Raw genomic sequence first — 22,943 nt, forward strand, 5'->3', positions numbered from 1 at the left:
AAAAGTGGCTAGTACAATTTCATGTCTATGCTGAGAAGACAGATATGATTACTTTCTTTATAAGAAACCGATTCTAATCCTCCTTAACCAATTCCGAGTAATGTTTTTTTTGAAAAACAGATTTCCAAACCCCAAGGTATTTTGTAGGAGGGAATATGTTTTATAACAGAAACGTCAAGGTTAATAATGTTGAGATCGTCTAAAATGTGGATTTCGGGAGAAAAGCATATTTAATTTTTCTTGCATTTAGCAACAGCTTACAGGAATTCTGTAGTAGTTGGATATGAGACTGCAGGTGTCAAATGCTTAAGCCAGGATAAGGGAGCAGAATACAGTACCATGTCATCAGCATAAATACATTTTCTTACAGAGTTAAAGATATCATTTATATACAGACTGAACAACAATGGACCTAAAATTGAACCCTGGGGAAATTATTTGGACTGCTAGAAAATCAGATTCAACTCCATCTGTTACACTGACCTGGGTTTAATCACCAAGGTAATTTTGAAACCATAAGCAGGTCTCCAAAGCCAAGCACAGTGAGGTTAATTTATTCATCAAAATGGAAGGATTAATTGCATCGAAAGCCATTAACAGGTCAATAAATTTAGCCAAGTTATTTGATTTTTCATCTTGGGCTTTGGTAATATCATGCCATAACAATTAACAACATAAATATTTTTTTGGTGTAAGTACAGCTCTAGCTTCAATAGTTGGCTATAACTTCATTCAGCCATTTCGAGTTAATACCTATCAGCTTTTTACACCGACTTGGAGGACTCTTCTTTACAGTACTGCTTAAACTGTCATGTCCGTGAGCTTTCTGGCATGCATAGCACACAACAAGTCCCTCTAAAGCATTTTAAATCTGGGCTTTGAATGTGCCATTCTATAACCCTCAATTTCTTCTTTTTGAGCCCATTGCACTTTTGCTTGTGGGTGTTGGATCATTGTCCTGTTGCAAGATCCATGTTTTGTTCAGCTTCAGCTTTTGAACAGATGGCCTCATACTGTTCTCAAGAATTCTATGGTAGAATTTGGACATTTTGGTTGACTCAACGATGGCAAGTTGGCCAGGCCTTGTGGCAGCAAAGCAGCTCCAAACCATAATGCTTCTGCCTACATACTTTACAGTTTCTATGAGGCTCTTCTGATCCAAGGTAGTGTGTCCAGGGTAAATGTTTCCAATAATTTTAGTGTCTTTACTGAGGTTTTGTCCGGCAAACATCAATTGTGTCTTGATTTTATGTTTTAAGAGCAGAGGCTACTTAGTCTCATTCTGACAAATGACTCATGCACTTCAACATTATTTGTGGCAAGGGAGGCCTTCAGATACCCTAGGGTTTTACAGACTTCTATGAGCAGCTGCTCATAAGCTGAATTTAGTGGGATGAACTGTCCTATATAGATTGCCAGTGGTCTGGACATCTCTCCATTGGTAGATGATCCGGCGGACAGCAGAATAATGTACTTTTGCTTGTAAATGGCTTTGTAACCCCTCATAGACTCATAGGCATCAACAACCTTTCTTTTGAGGGCCTCAAATAGGCCTTGATTGATTCACATTTTTTACATTTTACGTGATGCTAAATGTAGGGGTGTATTAACTTTTTCCGCATAAGGAAATTGCATTTCTATTTATTTCTATTTATTAAGTAAAATGTTTGTGTGATTTGATAAATTGGTATACCTTTATCAACGAAAGGGGGTTGGAATTTTGCTCAAATATCCATGTGTACTATCTTCTTCAAACAACTGTGTATATTTTCATAAACCTAAAAAAAGTAAAAACCTCAGCCCTCCAAACACAGATCCAACACAAATAAATACTCCCTGTAAAATGGCAACCTACTGTTACTCATTTAAAAAAGTAATTGTTACATATTGAGAATTTCAAATTGTTTTGGGATAATTTTTACTTAAATAAACGTTTCATTGCTTGTCAACATTTGTTGTTAATTAAGCATCTGACAAATACAGTTTGACTCAATGTTTTCTGGCCGCAGAACATAACTGAGCAAATAACCAATAATACAAAACTCTAGTTCTGGCTTGACCAAGAATGGATCAGTAGTGATGGTACTCAACAGCATTTCAATCATGAATGTAAATAGGGACCTTTCTATGTGCACCACTATCTCAACTGAAACAGTCACTCCCATTAGCCGCCCATCACATCAGAAAAACAACAACACTTGGACTCATTGGTGGGAAAGTCGTCACCGTCCGCAGCGCTCTCTTCAAGGCCTGTGGAGCGGCCCCGCAGGAGAGGAGTCTTGCATGGGGAAACACTGTGGAGCTCAAAGCCCATCCACTTGGCAGACGGAAACACTACTGCAGTGCATTCATTGATGCCTTGGCTTAGAGTAGAGCAGAGCTTTGCCACATCATCGCAGCAGGAGGTGCTCACAATCTCCCACTTCAAACCTCCGCTTGAGAAAAACAACAGCGGGCGGAAATCATTCAAGTGTGCTGTCACTACCAGTCACCTGAGAATTAGAATGGAGATCAAAGGAGGCGGTATGGATGATGATGGTGATGATGATAACAGCTATGATGAACAAGGTGATGATGACTAAGGTGTTGATCACTGCCTTTCGCTGAGATGGGGGGGTTCAGGGAGCTTCTTTCCCTTTACAGATTCTGTCTAGCTCTAAAAGATGGCAGTCATGACAACGACGGTGCCATCAAAGTGCTTTAGAAGTGGTTATGTCAATGACAAGGTAGAAGCCGTGAAGAACAGAATTGGAATGGCTGCAATATCTGTTTTTCTGGAACCTGACTTCATGTTGCTAAAATTACAGATATAATAATGTCAAATAATGCACATTTCTGCTGGAAAAAATTCTGAAACTCTAAAATATTTTGACATACACATATGTATTTCTTTTGGTTGCAGATTAACAAAATCCTTTTAGTCTTATCTTATTCTGCAGAAAAATCTAAAAATGGCAAGCTCCTGGTTACCCAAAGACCTAAGATGAGCACTAAGAAGATGCACGTAAAGCCTTGTTATTTTATCAGGGCGTTTCCTGAAAGCATTGTTACTTAAGTGACACTTAACAATGCTCGTTCATTAATGAGTGCGCCGGACCACTCGTTAGTCCGTTGTAAAACACACTTTAATGTTTTTGTGAAATAGCACCTCCCTCAACATGCGAGGAGTGATCGCAAACAGTTATAATATTAAAGCAATAGAACAATTATCAAAATAGTTTTCATTTAGACAAATTATACAGAAAAATTAATAAGATTTCTTAAGCTTTGAATGCTAGTTCTCTTTCAAACAATTAGAATGGATTTTTCCCACAATGCTTTTTTATTCCCAGTTACCCAGTCATGTGTTGATTGCTATGTGACCTAAGTATAACGTAATTCTATATAGCTACCTGAGGAACTGATAATCTGATGTCACGTGATCGATTTCTGGAGATATGATTTTGATTGGCTGAAGTCTACCCCATTGGTTGGATATAATATTTCTTTCCACCCTATATTTCACTACTTCTTCGAGTTTTACATTTTCCTATTCATGCCTAAGTAGTAGTAGAATACATTGCCAGAGATATTATATGCTTCTGATAAGTTATCAAGCTCTATCGAAACGCAATAGGCTATATTTTAAAACATATTCATGGCCTATTTCCATTCCAAACCACAAACATGGTCTAGTTCCATTCCAAACATCCGTAACGTAGCACTTATGATACACTTTATAAAGAGCGACGAAGGTGATGGTTTGGGAAACAGGTTTAAGTCGTAAACAAAGTCCATCTTAAGGCTACGTGCATCATTAACCCCGTCGTAAGTGTCACGTTATTGGGAAACTGGGCCCAGAACAGTATTATTGGCTCCTTATAGATGTAGTTAGTAATAATAGTATAATAATAATAATAATTATTATTATTTCTAGCAGATTACTCTACATACAGAACTGACCTGTGGTGTGTTGTCAGTGCCTACAGTATAAAAATCACTAATTCAACCAGTTTGAATAGAGAAAAATATCTAATTCTACTGCTGTATCACTGTGTGTACCACAATTAGCATGGGGAAAGGGTGTCCAGGTTGTAAATCATTGTGTGACTGCCGTTTCTGTTTATTTTGTGATTTAAAAGGATAAATTAAATGAATCAATAGCAAAGGTTCAGTGAAATTAAGAATTGTGGAGACTAAATACTTCAACTTACACTGAACAAAATTAGAAACACAACACTCTTGTTTTTGACCACATTTATCATGAGCTGAACTCAAAGATCTAAGACTTTCTCTACATACACAAAATGCCTATTTCTCTCAAATATCCATCCACCTCACATGTGTGGCATATCAAGATTCTGATTAGACCGCATGATTATTGCTATGGACAACAAATTATAGACAATTGTTATGGACAGTGAACACAGTGGCCTTATATTGTGGCCAGCCTAAGGCACACCTGTCTAATCAGCATCTTGATATGCCACACCTGTAAGGTGGACGGATTATCTCGGGAAGGAGAAGTGCTCAGTAACAAAGATTTAGACAGATTTGTGAACAATATTTGAGAGAAATAGGCCTTTTGTGTACATATAGAAAGTCTTAGATCTTTGAGTTCAGGTCATTATAAATGGGGCCACAAACAAAAGTGTTGCGTTTATAATTTTGTTCAGTGTATTTTCAAGTTCAACTAATTTTGTGAGACAACAGTAAGTTCTTTAAAGAAAGTGCAAGGGTGCCAATACTTTTGGCCACAATTGTACAGGCAGCTATTTTGGCAAGCTATGCAGTAGCTTAGACAGCATATAAAACAGTCAATAGTGGGTGGTCCCGTGAGGGTCCAGTGTAGCTGACTTGGTAAGATCACAAAGCTTGTAGTGCCAAGGTTGTCGGTTCGGTTCCCACGGGGGGTCAGTACAAGGAAACTTATGAAAAGGTCTGCACTCATACTCTGGATAAGCGTCTGCTACTACACGATTTAAATGATTGAATATTTTTCATTGTCACTGCAGAAACTGACTAAATAGGAAACTACATCATCACACAAATCACTAACTCCCTTTGTCTTGAGCTACAGCAATATCTATGCAACAACCCAAAGGTTGCATCCTTCATCACACAGATCATACAACAGGTATAATTGGTTGAGAACTTAGAAGACTGTGATTAAAGGGAGAAATGCACGCAGAACGTGATTTGGATACTTCGATTTGAGAAATAAGGCTCCAGAGGTTCGGGACGGAGGCGGGGCGAGCCTTGACCTAAATAAAAAAGGAGTTCCAGATTCCATTCGAATTACGTTCAGGTGACGTTCATATGACGGGATGACCCATTTGCAACGAGTCACGTCACCTGACACAGGCCGCCTGCGGGTAGACTTCACCTTACAACCCACTCATCTCTTTGATGTTGGAGTGATGAAATCAATCATCTTTCATCGTACATCAAGTTCTATGAGACTGAGGAAGGGAAGGAGGGAAAAGGTTAAGTGAAGAAAGATGGATTGATCAGAATAAAAGGAGAGATGAGAACATGACAGATGAAGAAGAGCGGAAGTGAGAGAGAGTCAGTGAAAGGTAGACGAAAGTAAAAAATAAAACAGAGAGGGTTACAATAACAGGGAATCAGTGAACAGAGATAAGTCACCGACTTTTACAAACGGAAATGGGATACAGGATTAGAATAAGAGAATCAGTGAACAGAGATAAGTCACCGACTTTTACAAAAAGAAATGGGATTCAGGATTAGAATAAGAGAATCAGTGAACAGAGATAAGTCATCGACTTTTACAAACAGAAATGGGATACAGGATTAGAATAAGAGAATCAGTGAACAGAGATAAGTCACCGACTATACAAAAAGAAATGCGATTCAGGATTAGAATAAGAGAATCAGTGAACAGAGATAAGTCACCGACTTTTACAAAAAGAAATGGGATTCAGGATTAGAATAAGAGAATCAGTGAACAGAGATAAGTCACCGACTTTTACAAACAGAAATGGGATACAGGATTAGAATAAGAGAATCAGTGAACAGAGATAAGTCACCGACTTTTATAAAAAGAAATGGGATTCAGGATTAGAATAAGAGAATCAGTGAACAGAGATAAGTCACCGACTTTTACAAAAAGAAATGGGATTCAGGATTAGAATAAGAGAATCAGTGAACAGAGATAAGTCACCGACTTTTACAAACAGAAATGGGATTCAGGATTAGAATAATAATAGCAATAAACTGAGTAAGTCAGGAAGATGGGGATTTGGTTTCTCAGGTCGCCTTGTTTTGGTGGTCAGCGGATCATCCTGGGGGAATTTGTATGAAAAACTGAGCTCAGTCCATTTTACTATTAAGCCCAACTGTGCATATACAGATAGGCTGAAGGCTGGAGTTAAAATCTACATTTACACTATTGGGCTGATCGTTAAATAGATCACAATTGTGATCTTTACAGAGTAAGAATCCTTTTGATTGATTATGCATCCTAATATCGTGTGAAAACAGTGACTTTAAATTATCGTAAGCCATCCTTTAAGAGTAGAGAATTCCTTAAAGATTCCTGTGGGATTTTTTTGATACGGTATAGAAGCAGTAAACCATGTTAGAGACCGTAGAAAAGAGAGACGAGGATAAAGGATTGGAATAAAAGAAGCACATTTTTAAGTCAAAGACAGTTACAATAAGAGAGAAGAAAGAGAAATAATGAAGAGGAGATACTAGGAGGGAGTGAACAAAACATAAATAAAAGAATCACTCACAGAGGGAAGATCCAGACAGAAAGTGAGGAAAGCAGATAGATGTGATATTTATTGGTTTGCTGGGTGCTCTCGGTTACTCCATGGTGTGCCCCATCTCACCATGCCATGGTAAATGCCACGTGGGTTTGAGCGCAGTTGCGCTCGTGGTCGCGCTCACGGCTAGCGTGGGCCCAGGAGATCTACCGTAATTGATGGTGAGAATTACACGGCCCTGCTGAGCACCCAGCGGAGTCATATTTCACACTGGCTCTCAGGCCCCGACAGTTACAGCACTGCTGAAGCACCTACTCCATCCAGCACAGCACTACGTGGCCAATACACAACCACCAGTGAGTAATCAAATAGTGTGTAAGAAGTGTCAAAGTGTGTCACCATAATTACTACTGGAGGTGATAACTGATAAGATAAATAGCCCTGTCTAATCAATACGGGGTGTAAAGACCACTTAACATTACATTTTGCATTTCTAACCTGTTAGTTACTTATGATCAAGTTAGGGAAATGACACTACACAGTCCAGTCCATTCCAATATTAGTCTATCAACTTCTGGTCAGCTAAGGTGACCAGACTTCTCAGTTAGCGGGCAACGTCACTCTGAAGTTAAATCTCAGCTGATATTTAAATTGTCTGACACTTCAGTAACACTAGTCAGAATTACATCTTCTAATCAGAATTGGCAATGTTGGTACCTGTAAGGGGATTTGAATGGAAATGCATTTGAAATAATTCGTAAGACTAGTTGAAAAGGACAGTAGTGGAAAAGTTAACTATAGTTCACTTCTGGGCGTCTTAATGAAGACCCATAATAGCCCATAGGTGGCACATTGCATTGTGGTCAAGAGTGTTGGAAAAGCAAACGGTCAATCTCTGAATTTAATCTCTTAACATACAAGTAAAAAAAAGGATTTACAGTTGAAGTCTGACGATTACATACACCTTAGCCAAATACATTTAAACTCAGTTGTTCACAATTAGGTCAGTTAGGTTCACCACAATTTTAAGAATGTTAAATATCAGAATAATAGTAAATTGTATGATTTATTTCAGCTTATATTTATTTCATTACATCACAAGGGGTCAGAAGATTACATACGTTCAATTAGTATTTGGTAGCATTGCCTTTAAATTGTTAAAATTGGGTCAAACATTTTGGGTGGCGTTCCACAAGCTTCCCACAATAAGTTGAGTGAATTTTGGCCCATTCTTCCTGAGAGAACTGGGTCAGGTTTGTAGGCCACTGTGCTCACACATGCTTTTTAAGTTCTGCCCACAAATGTTCTATAGGATTGAGGTCAGGGCTTTGTGATGGCCACTCCAATACCTTGACTTTGTAGTATTTAAGCCATTTTGCCACAACTTTGCAAGAATGCTTGGGGTCATTGTCCATTTGGAAGACCCATTTGTGACATTTAACTTCCTGACTGATGTCTTGATGTTGTTTCAATACATCCACATGAATTCCCTTGCTCATGATGCCATCTATTTTGTGATATGCACCAGTCCCTCCTGCTAAAAAGCACCCTCACAACATAATGCTGCCTCCCCTGTGCTTCACAGTTGGGATGGTGTTCTTTGGCTAGCAAGCCTCCCCCTTTCTCCTCCAAACAAAACAATGGTCATTATGGGCAAAAAGTAAAGTTTTTGTTTCAGACCAGAGGTAATTTCTCCAAAAAGTAATATCTTTGTCCTCATGTGCAATTGCAAACCGCAGTCTGGCTTGTTTTTACGGTTTTCGAGCAGTGGCTTCTTCCTTGCTGAGAAGCATTTCAGGTTATGTCGATATAGGCCTTGTTACACTATGGATATAGATACCGTTGCACCGGTTTCCTCCAGCATTTTCACAAGGCCCTTAGCTGTTCTACAGATGAACATGGTATTTTCAGGCATTTGTAAATTGCTCCCATGGATGAACCAGACTTGGGATCAAGAGGTCTACAAGTGTTTTTCTGAATTCTTGGCTGATTTCTTTAGATTTTCCCATGATGTCAAGCAGAGAGGCACAGAGTTTAAAGGTAGGCCTTGAAATACATCTACAGGTACACCTCCAATTGACTCATAACTCTAAAGCTGTGAAATTATTTCCTGCAATTTGCCAAGTTGTTTAACGGCACAGTCAACTTAATGTATGCTTCTGACCCACTGGAATTGTGATACAGTGAATAAGTTAAATAATCTGTCTGTAAACAATGGTTGGTAAAATACCTTGTGTCATGTACAAAGTAGATGTCCTAACAGACTTGCCAAAACTATAGTTTATTAACATGAAATCTTTAGTGGTTAAAAAAACGAGTTTTAATGACTTCAACCTAAGTGTATGTAAATTTCCAACTTTAAGTATATTTGAGCTTGTGAGCAAGGCAATTAACCTAACCACTTCAGTAAGTCCCTTTGGATAAGAGTGTCTGCTAAATCACTTAAATGCAAAATTAAGAAAATAATATGTTAATGGTGCTCAGAGTAATTTCAGCAATGTGTGTGGTCAAGCCCTTGCAAAGAAAGCAATGTTGCTCATAGATTTGACTCTCTGGAAAGTGCTCGGAGGATAGTCTTTCTTTTTGACGGCCACTAAGATACAACTTCCAAATCAGGAAGGAGAATAATGAGGAGACATTTAGCAAATGGGACTTGCGGTTTGAGTCTGGTGTTTGTGGTTTTGGATGTTCAAAATGTCCCAGTGGAAAGCATGGTGTCATATCTAGGGCAAGTTAGCCAGGATACTGAAAATACTTAATAATCATTCTATTTCATAGACACACAATCAGGTTGCAGTTTTCAAGTTGGCTGTTTGTTTATGGTGGTCGTCTTCCACTTATCCTGTTACACTTTTACACTTGTAGAAGAGTGTTTAAATGCTCTCGAATGGTGATCAGGACAGCAGCAAAAGGTTGTTGCTCTTCTCCGTGTGGTCTATTTTTGTCTGACCAGGCTGGCGTTTTATCTGCACCACACACCGTTTCCCATGGCCGCTTGGCTAACGCACACTCCTCTCCTATCCCAGAGCACCACAGGCCTCCATTGAACCTACTCACTGAGACCTGGTGTGTGGCCAGTGGCTTGGAACAGACCTGTGGCAAAGTAGGCCTGCTGGAAACTGAAACAGGAAGAGCCGCCACAGGCCAGGAGGCACAAAAGGATGCATCTTCCAATCCTGTTTAAGAGGGTATTTACAGACATAATTTGTATTTTTTAAAAGGACATACCAGCAGTTATTTTTTTAAAAGAGAACAAGAAACAGGAGGACTGGGTATTGTACTCCATTTACAACATACCTCAGCCAGCCTCTCTGCACTGCATTAGTGCTCAGAGGTTATGCATACGTATTCATGCAAATAAGCCTACACAGATCTGTTGGGGTTTTTCAATTGTCCTTGCCATAATTATTTCATCAGGTAAGAAAACTCTTGATCAATAGTGGCATTTGAGGGTTAGGCTGACAGATGCTGATGGATAAGGGACTGAAGTGGTAGAATTAGAATTACATTCTTGCTGCTCATGCATTGTATTCCCCACCACGAAGCAGACATAAGACCAAACAAACTACATCTGAAACAACAGAGATCAACTCCCCACAGCACCAAATGTAACGCGATAAACAAATAAAGCGATACAAGCTGTGTTTTGGGTCACAGAACGACTTGCTGGCGCCTCGCTTGTGTGTGGAGGTTGGATTTTGTCCATTATAACTACTATTCGGGGGACAGTGGAAATAAATCAGCTGCTACAGTCAGGAGGGTAGGGGTGGCAAACCCTGACATGGGTTGACATCTAATAGCAATGTTTAATAGCAGAAAATACAGAAGTTTCCAGTATTTTGACTAACCTATGCGTCCGCAATAACAAGCGGTACATCTCCCTCCGTATCAAATTGTCTCGTCAGGTTATGGTTTCCTCTTCCCGCTTACTAAAACCCAGATAACCATTATGAAACTAATTGACATAGAACTTTCTACTAATGATAATCTTGGGAATTTTGTGATTTTAGGGAAAAGGCCACTTGACCTAAAGGGGTGCTAAATTTGTGTGGGCATTACGATTACCATTACCATTTTATGTGTATGTAAGTAATATGACAAAAAAAGAACATAGTGCCTCAAACTAACATTTTGGTTTACAAGCCACTGTGGCAGATTGCAAAATAAAAATCTGATTTCTAACCAGCCAAAATATGTTTAACACATACTATAAATATTTCTCAAACATAACAATTATTCCCAATACGTAGTATTGTGGTATATTACTAAATGCCTTTTCACTTTCATAACTTTTTCTATTAGTATTCAAAATCAGCTGACAAAAAATGTCTGCTGCATCTTTAAGGGCCACAAGGACCATGGTAACAGACTCACAGTGCTTGCCTCTGGTGAAACTTGTTTGAATCCGACTTGTCTTTGTTAGCAGTGGCAGTTTTACCTAACATTGAAGTACCTCTAAGCTCGGAAACAAAACAATATCAAAAACGAAGAATCACTGGAAAAAGGCTAATTTAAGGAAATATTCTCCCATGCAGTGCTTCTATATTTCACCTCTCCTCTTCTTGGTAGCCTAGCAGTCTTGCGGCTACTGCGTGCTGTTGAATAAAATAATGCCCAGCTATTAAACAAACAACAGAAATACTTATTTTGTGGGTGTGCTATTAATTGCAACCTGCGTACTCATACTTCAGGGGAGTTTCTGATTAAGGAATAACGTTAGCCATTTCAAGCTCTCCGAATACGATGAGAATGCAAACTGATAAAATCACGGGCAGACAGTGCACATAGATCTTGTGACCAAAAAATAAGAGGTTACGCTAATGCAATCTCTGATTGGTGCTAAATTTAGCGCATTCTACATTCTCCCTCTCCAACACTTTTTTAACTTGTCCCGGACAAGCCGTTCATTTTAAGTCCTGTGTGGTGACACACCATCCTCCCAAGGCCATGACAGGAATTAAAAAGAGACAAAAAGCCACCCAAGCTGCTTTAGCAAGGCAGGAGGAAACTGCCCTGTGGTCACCGCACCCTTGCCGCATGTCCATGCATGGAGTCGGTGGGCGGATGAGCTGGCAACAGACACAGGAATCCACGAAGCGAGGATGCACGGAGAGGTCACTCCTGGGCGTTAAGCCATGGCCGACAGCCCTTGAGCTAGGACTTTGACAGGTGGTGCCAGCTACCACCAGCCAGGTTGAGGCAGCTCTTCACCAATATCTCGCCCACACCACCTCGGACGACCACCACCAGTACACTGCTTCCTCTTCAACCTATGGCGTTTCCTGTTTACCTCAATATCACACTAGTGCATGACGTGGCATGTCTTTATCAACTTGGCTTGTTCAGTAACATTTTATAATTAACAGCGGGCTCAATGTCAATTGTTCCCTCTGCAAGCTTGCTACAGGAAGAACGAAGCAAGTTCAGACTTGGTATATTGAAATACATCTGCAATGCCAGGGATAACATTTGAATAGGAAGGTGCTTTTTTTTCTCTCAGAGGAGATCAGCACAGCGCATTTGTCAGGGACCAAAGCGCTACTCGTGTGCGACGGCACAAACAAGGTATATTTTAAGGAGGCTGAACGCTTCTATTGTCATTCCAACCCCATCTATTCAATTTGTCTCTCACAATGTGTTACAACCCCACACCATCAAAGTCAGTGACCACTACATTGACCGTCAAATACAATAAAGATTTTAAATGTCCTGCCTTGCATAACAGTTATCAACAGCTGTAAAAGAAATAAGATAATACAGATGTAAACTAATACAAGAAAATCACTTCAGATGAGTAACGCAAATATAATGTATGATGTTAACCCAACTGCCACAAAATGATCCTACAGTATTTTCTTCCTACAAATTTTTTTTAAGTTCACTTGGGGCTCATTTTGCCACTGTTCTGTGATGGGTTTTAATAAGTAATGGGTGTTAATAATATCACTTAGAGAGGCTCAAAGTGACGTTGTGTTCTGTAGTAAGAACAGAGACTACATTTCCCTGCATTGTGTTATAGTGGGAGACAATAGACTGGATTGTTTTTCCCTGAGACTGCAAGATGAGGTAATGCATAGTTGCTGTCTAACACATAAGGTGTGAGAGAATTATACTAAAACATGAAATAGGCAGCTCCGGACGATTTGGCTCGCTCAAACTTCATTCATCTGTGAAAAGCAGAATACCTAAAAAAAGGGAAGGATTGCTCATTTAGATCTACAAATAACATTTGAATGTCAATAAATATAACAGCCCCTATATGTATGCATACTCCAGGGTAAAGACTGCACCTCCTTCTCCAGATAGCTAGGATACCTGCAACAGTGGAAACTATTTAGCCTTTGTGTTTGGCCAGCATGCAATCTGCAGTCCACGCACTGAAAGCCTGGGCACGTGGCAGAGACAGCCAAATGTAAGCCCCAACAGCCTGCACCTATATCCTAGGCTGCTCAAGCTTGCTACAGGGGGTTATGGAGCTTTTCTGTTAAAGCCTGGTGTTTGTAGCAATCAGGACCAGCCTACATCAAATACACACACACACACACAAACACATTTTTGTGGAAACCCCTAACATTACTCGCATTGAAAAAAAAACAATCTTCTCTAACCTTTACTCTTACACTGAACTATGAACCCCTAACCCCAATTGTAACTTTACCTCACTGTCTTCCCTATTTATACATAGTGTTAGTGTGTATCTATTCAGAGTTCAACTTTATCAGTGAACCTCTACTGCATTTTTGGGAATGGGCTGGTAAGCTAAAATCTCTTAACCTGTTGCAGTACAGCGCATGATATAAATACGATTTGATTTGACAGAAGCAAATTCAAGATTCCCCCAGGGACAAAACGTGAATTTATAGAGGCTGATTCACAAGCAGCAATTTGAGACACCGCCGGCAGGTTTTGTCTGTAGTCTTGGGCTCAGGGAGCATTCCAACATTCTCAGTTCACTTGACGATGCGACACATGATCAAAATGTCAGACAGTTGGTCCATGGATCCAAGTGTAATTTTACTCCCAAGATAATGTGCATTCAACTCAATGAAGTGCTCACTGCAGTATTTAGGCAGAAGAAAGAAAAAACTCTAAACACCAGGGAAATAGAAAACATTTAATTTGGGTAGGTCAGGTGTCTAAATAGGTGTGGTTACAGCAGTACAAAAAAAATTGAAATCCCTTCATGTGAAGCTGACTCAGCAAACACTCCCATGGTTCCGGCTTTGATCAACGCAAAAGGGTCAGAGGTGTGGACTGAGACAAGAAGACTAAAATAGAAGAAACACTGAAACCTGCAGACCACCTTGGGTTTGAAATATTTGGGCATACATATAGTGGATATAAAAAGTATACACATGCCAGGTTTTTGTGATGTAAAAGAATGAGACAAAGATAAATCATGTCAGGACTTTTTCCACTTGTAATGTGACCTATAATGGGAACAATTCAATTTAAAAACAAACTGAAATATTCAAGTGTGAAAAATGAAAAATAAAAACCTTACAAAAACCTGGTTGCATAAGTGTGCACACCCTCTTATAACTGGGGATATGGCTGTGTTCTGAATTAACCAATCACATTCAAACTCATGTTAAATAGAAGTCATTACACACCTGCCATCATTTAAAGTGACTCTGATTAATCACAAATAAAGTTCAGCTGTTCTAGTAGGATTTTCCTGACATTTTCTCAGTTGCATCTCAGAGCAAAAGCCATGGTCCACAGAGAGCTTCCAAAGCATCAGAGGGATCTCATTGTTGAAAGATATCAGTCAGGAGAAGGGTACAAAAGAATTTCCAAAGCATTAGATATACCATGGAACACAGTGAAGACAGTCATCATCAAGTGAAGAAAATATGGCACAACAGAGACATTACCAAGAACTGGACATCCCTCCAAAATTGATGAAAAGATGAGAAGAAAACTGGTCAGGGAGGCTTCCAAGAGGACTACAGCAACATTAAAGGAACTGCAGAACTTTCTGGCAAGTACTGGCTGTGTGCTACATGTGACAACAATCTCCAGTATTCTTCATATGAACAGGCTATGGGGTAGGGTGGCAAGACGGAAGCCTTTTCTTACAAAGAATAACAACCAAGCCCGCCTGAAGTTTGCAAGAACAAACATCAAGTCTCCCAAAAGCATGTGGGAAAATGTGTTATGGTTTGATGAAACCAAGGTTTATCTTTTGGGCCATAATTCCAAAAGGTATGTTTGGCACAAAACCAACACTGCACATCACCCAAAGAACACCATACCCACAGTGAAGCATGGTGGTGGCAGCATCATGCTTTGGGACTGTTTTTCTTCAGCTGGAACCAGGGGCCTTAGTCAGGGAGGAGCTCCAAATACCAGGCAATTTTGGCACAAAACCTTCTGGCGTCCGTTAGAAAGCTGAAGATGAAGTTCACCTTTCAGCATGACAACGGCCCAAAGCACACATCCAAATCCACAAAAGCATGGCTTCACCAGAAGAAGATTAATGTTTTGGAATGGCCCAGCCAGAGCCCAGACCTGAATCCAATTGAACATCTGTGGGGTGATATGAAGAGGGCTGTGCACAGGAGATGTCCTCGCAATCTGACAGATTTGGAGCACTTTTGCAAAGAGAAGAGTGGGCAAATATTGCCACGTCAAGATGTGTCATGCTAATTGACTCCTACCCAAAAAGACTGAGTGCTGTAATAAAATCAAAAGGTGCTTCAACAAAGTATTAGTTTAAGGGTATGCACACTTATGCAACCAGGTTAAGATTTTTTTAAGATTTCAGTTTGTTTTTCAATGGAATTGTTCACGTTATAGGTCACATTAAAGGTGGAAAAGGTTCTAACATTATTTCTTTGTCTCATTCTTTTACATCACAAGAACCTGGCATTTTAACCGGGGTGTGTAGACATTTTATATCCACTGTATACTAGCAGAGACCTGGCAGGGGCTCCAGAAGGCGTAGGGTTGGAATGGACAATGTATGCACATGAGGTTCACCAACGCCGTAGCATCTGAATGCCATCACTAAAATGTTGTCATGCACCGCCCATCTCTGTTATCCATCACCAGTGTGAGAACACACCGCTTCCTGTCCAGAAATTGGACAGGGGCCTGAAAAAAGAATGTAACACAGGGTGGCGGCTGGTTGAGCAGGCTGGCGTTACGTAGTCCAGGACTTGGGCATTGTCAGTCGTGTCCTGCAGGGAGATGGGATATTGAGCTGGACCGGTGCCAAGGTGCCTGATTGGCATTTGATCCCTCCAAGGAACACCACCCCCTCGTGCTTTGAGTATTGGCAGCCCCTGAGCACATCCATCACAGGATCCGTAGCCTGCCCCGGGGGGCCCGTCATGGCTTTCTTCCGCAGGCCCAAAGCACACAGCAGAGTTTCGCTCACCAGCCCATTCATCACAGCGCATTGTCTTCAGCCATTGTCATGCAGATGGCGTTCGTGTACAGGCTTGCGCCGGCTCTGAGTAAGTCTGTTCACGAGAAACCATCTATCAATGATCATGCTTCGGCTTTATGTTATTTGTTTACTCGTTTGGTCCAACACGACCGGGGAGAACTGTGATTGCATAACAGCCGGCTTTCTAATGCGGGGAAGTGGCGAATGGTTCCTCCAGGCCCGACCCGGCCGCCGCTCGGCCCACATATCAACTTTTAACCGCCTCGCCCTTGAGAACTTTCTGTGCAGAAGCCCCACAGGACACAATAAAGAGAGTGCGCAGCAGACAGATGCATTCTTACATAGCCTTAGAATGATTTCATTTTTTTCTAAGCCGGAGCAAAGCCTGTGCTTTCTTTTTACTCTATTTCTACCATGTCCTGTGGATTTCCCTCTGAAAAGAAACCCTCGCTCTAAAAATATAGTCTTTCCAGAAATGCTAGTTCATCCATTGGCAAGACTGATCTTGTACGTGAACAGTGTAAATTTCCATTAAAATGAACATGAACATCCCTTTTTACTGCTAGAATTGCATTGGCAACTGATTTATAAAAGCAATAAGGGTTTGTGGAATATTGCTAATATGCCATGGCTAAGGTCTGCGGCATTCTGTGATGTGTTATGCATAAAAACTGTTTTTAGACATGGTATAATGGCAATATACCACAGCCTTTGATTGCCTTAGTGTTTAACTGAAGAACTGAATATTTTGTACTTATTCTGTTTTTTATCATTCTGGCAATTTAACTGCAAAGCAGTAATTGCTTAAGATTAAATTAAAGTGCCCATCATCTCTCTAATCAAATTTTAAGGACAAATTTAGATAACCTGATCTGGAAGCCAACTGTCAAACATTTACTCAAACTCCATCACACTCGATGATGTGACTCAAAGTTCAGCTATGTCAAATGATCAGTCTCTATCAGTCAGTTTCAGACTCAATGTGAATCAGTCAAGAGTAGAATTAAGAGAAGTGCTACAGGGGATAATATCTACACAAACTCCACTGTCCTTTACAATTCGCCAAATTACGAACAGGTCAGAGAGTGCGATGAGCTAGAATGGATGACTTGGCAAATGACAAAAGCCATTTCCTCACTTATCGCTTACCAAGACATTTTCTAATATAAAAGGTAATAATAAAATGACGTGTTTATAGTTTTAGGATAGATTGAGCAGCAACAATGAGGGCAAAGAAATTGATTGCTGAATTATGTATCGAAGTCGGGATGCAGGCCTAGACGAGCTTTCAAATTAATAATGAATGGAGCGCACCTCGTCCAAGCTGCTGTATAACCACACTGTGTGTGGGTGTGTGTGGGTGTGTGTGCGCAGCCTGTGTCTCATATAATGTATGCAATGTCTGTGTGGGTGCCTGTTTAACAGTACACACAGGCATGTATGCTTCGGTCCCACAGTATAAATAACTGTGTAGATATAACATGACCTATTGCGACCATAAAGGGCAACAAGCATGCTTCTGAAGAATGTTTCCCATTTCTGGAAGAATTTTAATGAGAAAGGAAAGTTTTGATGCAATCGAAACGGTGGGATTGAACAGCAACCGAACTGGACCACCTTAAGCACTCAGTGCAGGAAGGGTTCCAAACCTTTATAAAACAGACAACGTCCCATTGGTGGGTCGCTAATTACAAATGAATGTACTGCAGATGTTGTCTATCACCAGCCAGCAGAATAATATTTCAAAACCCACTGGTCCCACCAAGAGCAAAACTTTAGACATTTTGCATAGTTCTGGTAAAAGAACAGTCCGTGGCTTAGGTTTGACATGAATCTGGAAAGCTGTAAGACCACATCTCAAGAGTTGGAATGATCAGGATAAGCAAAACGAGTAAAGTTCTGCAATTCATTTAAGCCTGCTTTATTGACAATGGCTATATTAGCTTACATTTATTTTACCGTAACTCCCAGAAAACCATGGCCCCATTTGGGTCCTATCTTGAGCTGGACTGGGCAATTTGAGATTCTGCTTGATGCCGTGGTGCATCTCTGGCAATTTCCAACAATTATCACACCGGCTAATTTGTCTTGGTGACAGCCAAATAAATACTACAACCCCCACCCACACACACATACACACAAGGTCATTACCAAGGGATTGCCAGCTAATGCATTTACTCATGTCTTGCCAAAAAAAGAAACAAGGGAGGTTCTTCAAAATACAATTACATTCACGGTAATAGCCCTGAAAAACTGCCTGCAGCCCTGCAACACTATAATGGACACACTACACAGCGCAATAATTACGTTAGAAGTCATGGTCTACAGTCCCCTTGATGAAAGAGGTGTTGCATGGCCTCTGACCTTCTGCTTTATTCACTTCACATTGGACACGGCTTGAGGAGGAGGCTTTTGGTCATAATGTATACCCAAAAATGTCCACAGTCACAGCTAATTGCTAAGCTCCAAAGTGCTAATGGTACATTTTTTATTGCTAATGGGGGAGGGGAAGTACGGGTGTACGGTTGATGGTTTGACTCATAATGGTTTCTGCCTGGGGATATGCGCTGATTTGTTTTTCGCTTTCCCTGGGAATGCGTAACACACGTTTAAGCTGTTGCTTGAGTTTGTTTGCTTCCTTTCAAGTTGACCTCCCTTGCCAGATGGCATCGCAGTCTGGTTGGATCAATCCTTATTTGGGTAGATAGCATTTCTTCATAAGGAAGCCAATCTTGTTTGTTTTGCACTATGGCATTTTTTTCCTCCATTTTCCTACTTTCTCCCCTCTCATCATGGGACTGGGATGATCTGAATAGTGGCTTTGATTTCATACTGCTGGTCTACGAGGGGAACCATTCGCAGGGGATTATCACTTTTTCCAGTGATAATCATGTGAGATTTAAAGACAGAGAGACACCGCCTAGATGCAGCTTGATGATGACTTGCGAAATAAATGTGTGATAATAAACATTTCCCAGGCAATTTCTCTTCCGTCACTCTAAGCCTGCATTGAGCTCATCTGACCGATAAAACACATTGGTCAGTGGGGGGGGGGGGGGGGGGGTTGGGTTTGAAGACAGACTTTATTTTTGAGTACTAATCAGATCTCTCCCAGACCTCAAATACACTCCAGGACCTTCCATTGTAAGCAGGTGAACGGCCTTGAAAGGGAGAGTTCACTCAATTGTGTTTTAGGGTGTTTGTTTGAACTTCTATGCACATTGCATTATATGTTGTCATTTATTATTACCGCTCAGTCGAGAAATTATGAATGACATCCTGCTCCTACTAAATATTGAAAGAAAGAAATTCAGTTTCTGTTGATACCAAACGGTGTGCGTCTTCCTTCTATTATTTCTGTGTTACTGTAAGAAAACTGAATGGTCCAGTAATTAACTAGTATCACAGTATAGTGAAAACTGGACAAAAAAAAACAGAATGATTGAGGGTTTTATATGAAATTTAAACTATAGAACAGTACATCGGAAGAGAGACTGTTCACATCACATATTTGGCATATGTATTTACAAGCCTTATTGAGAAATAATATAATATGGCATATTCATTACATTTTGTCATTACCCAGGCTTCCTTTAAGATAAACATTGATATGCAGTTGGTTCAAAACAACTACCATTTTAGGCTTTACCACTTGTACAAATGTATGTTCATGTAGCATTGAAATTTTAAATTAAAAAAAGTACATAATTTTATTTGTGAATGTTTATATATTGACATGAAATCATTTTTTCCCTATATATTGTAAAACATTATAGCCTGTCGTGTATGAGCATAATCATTTCACAGTGGGATATCTGCAGCGCTAATAGTTATTATTCACTTTGTAAGTACACCCAACAAAGTGAATGTGAAAATGTATTCAAAATGGTATCCCTGGGGATTGAGGCCAACTGATTATTTAACACTCTCGATTATGGCACTACAGTGACTCGCAAAAATATTCACCCCTTGGAACTTTTCCACATTTTATTGTGACACAACATGGATTTAATCAGGAATATTTGCCCCTGATCAACAGAAAAAGTTCATTATCTCAAAATAAAATATAAAAGTAGTCACCCCTTTTACTATGAAACACCTAAATGACCTGTGGTGTAACCAATTGCCTTTAGAAGTCATATAATTAGTTGAATCGAGTCTACCTGTGTGCAATTTGTGTTTCACATGATTTCTGGTTAAATACACCGGTCTCTGGGTGGTTGCACAGTTGGTTAGTGCAAAACGACATCATAAAGACAAAGGAACAATCCGGAATAAGGTTCTTCAAAAGCATCAATCAGTAGCAGGATATAAGAACATCTTCAAGGCAATGAATATCCACCAGAGCATCGTAAAGTAAATTATTAAGAAATTGAGAGAATATTTCACTAAACTGTGAATCGGCCTAGAACAGGCCGTCCTGAAAGCCCAAGTATCCGGGCAAGAAGAGCACTAGTCAGGGAGGCCACCAAGAGGCTAATGGGAGTTTGTAACAATAGCCCGGGAGCTTCACAAAAGTTTTTCTGAGAGATTGGCAAAAAGAAAGCCATTTTTTAAAACAACCCTTCAAATCACAGCTAGAGTCTGAGACCAAAATCAGTTGATGAAATCAAAATGGAGATTTTTACCTTAACGCTAAGCAATCTGTTTGGCACAAGCATAGCGCTGGAAATCGACTAAAGAACACCATTCCTAATCTACGCTGAAGCACGGTGGTAGAAGCATCATGCTTTGGGGATGCTTCTTTACATCAAGACATGGAAAACGTATATAAAAACAGAGGGCAAAATGGATGCAGCGAAGAATGGATAAATCCTGGAAAACAACTTGCTGAAATCTACATGATTGCAACTGGACAACGACCCCAAATATACAGCAAAAGACCAATTGGAGTGACTTAAAAAATATAGGTCAACTTAAAACTCTTTATTATGATTATAGGCCTGGGATTTCATGTTGTAACACAAAATGTAGAAATATCCAAGGGTTTGAACATTCTTGAGAGTTTCTGTATATGCTTCCACCCAGAGAGAGAGATCCCAGTGCGATCCCTGCATGAACACTATACATTTCTGCTTAGGCTAATTTAATTCAAACAAATTAGATATTTTATTCTCCTTCAAAAAAAGTTTAATTGGTTTCCCCCTTCTGGACATTTGTAGGATGTGCAATGTTACAAGTAAAAACAAAATGTTTTGACATTGTCTACGACGCCCATTTTTCTGCATAAAATGGATCTTCATTTCTAAAATGGATCTTCATATCTTCAAACTAGCAGAGAGCCCACTCTGGTACACTGATATGCTTTTTAGTCCAGCTTTTGGATTGAATCACTCATGAAAAGTGCTACACAGATGCATAACTGACAGGTCACTCCAACTGAAGCGCTATGACAGCGCACAGAGTAAAAACAAAACAAGGGGATCGATGCAATGTTCAAAACAGACAAAACAGCATGTCAGGTACCTACCTCTCCAGGGTGAATGGTGCGGAAGACTTTGGGCCCTCGTTCTGTTGAATGAGAGGAGCGAGGAGGAGATTGTAGGAGTTATGTTCTAGTTCCGGTCACAGCCTGCACTCACTGGCCTGGATTATTCCAGCTTCCTGCACAAGAGACAAAAATCGATTCAAAGAAGGGCCTTGTTTTGTCAGGAAGAGTGGAGCGCGACCGTCTCAGTACTGTGCAATATCAAGGGAATCAACCAGAAGCTTAGCAACTGGTACATCATGTACCATAAAGGGGAAGGGAGTTCGGCCCAGCATCAGTTTACTGTTTAGGTGAATAGAGCAGCTTACCAACCCTTCAAGACCACAAACATAATTCAAATATACCTATCGTATATATAGGAATTAGGATACCAATTTCCTAACAACTTCTCCATTTCCCTCATAATTCACTGTGCAAGGGAGTTGGACGACCATTTGCCATTGCTGTTTCGAAGAGCGGTACACTCACCTCTTAAATACACAACCCAATCACCCACCCACCAACCAACACACCCACCCACCCACGAAAGCCAGCTGGCCAGAGGGTGTCACGTCTTCATGCCTCAAATCCCTCACTAAACGCTAGACACACCATGTCACCAGGTAACGAGGGCCCCATAGGAAATCAACAGCAGGAGACTCCCGGCTGACTTGTATTCTAAAGGGCCCACGTGCCTGCAGACCTCTGGTTACGGATCTTTGACTCGGTCAGTCTCAGTGAAGGGTGGGTTGAGTGATAATCGCCCCTGCCACACAAAACCCAGAGATAAGTCAGCTGTTCAGCTGGCGAAGAGGTCGGGTGCTGGAGAGCAAGTGAGTGGGTGTGTGGCGCGTGTGGTCACAGCGGGCATCCAGCTGCACTGAGGGCTCTCATTGACAGGCCTGAAAAGGGAGGAGAGGTGATATGTCTAATCTAAAGTAAGGACAAAGTTCTCTGACACTCTCCAAAGTTCTCTGACACCCTCTTGAGTAACATAAACAATCAGAGCATTGTTGTTTTTCTCATAACATTTGTTCTACTTCATGTTGAAAGTCAATGGATCAAAGTCATACAGCAGTAATGGATTCAGGATTGTCCTTTACAATTATGTACAGTCATAAAAAATACAGAATATATGGAAATTGTACTTCTGAAAACATTAGTTTCTGAAATGAAACAGGGATATAATGAAATTACTATTCACTATATTGCTTAACAATTTGTGATGACCACATAAGAACAAAAAAATTGAGTAGGTGTAAAATCCTTCCTCATTGATTTGGATGTTGGGCAGCATTATCAGTAATTGTTTACCCACCCCCTTTTCACTGCCTGACAGCTCCCATTTCTCCATAGTAATTGTCTTTGT

At 40.3% G+C, this 22,943-nt stretch overlaps 1 protein-coding gene across 2 annotated transcripts in view; it reads right to left on the reverse strand.

Annotated features, from left to right (window-relative positions):
- Positions 1-22,943, reverse strand: part of fars2 (phenylalanyl-tRNA synthetase 2, mitochondrial) — a 143,402-nt gene that overhangs the window by 108,052 nt on the left and 12,407 nt on the right. For both annotated transcript variants that reach the window (XM_010900930.4, XM_010900931.4), the window contains exon 2: positions 21,578-21,711. The gene's annotated coding sequence lies outside the window, so the exon portion shown is untranslated. The remainder of the gene's footprint in view (positions 1-21,577; positions 21,712-22,943) is intronic.

This window comes from Esox lucius, chromosome 21 (genome assembly GCF_011004845.1).
Source record: "Esox lucius isolate fEsoLuc1 chromosome 21, fEsoLuc1.pri, whole genome shotgun sequence".
NCBI classification, from domain to species: Eukaryota; Metazoa; Chordata; class Actinopteri; order Esociformes; family Esocidae; genus Esox; species Esox lucius.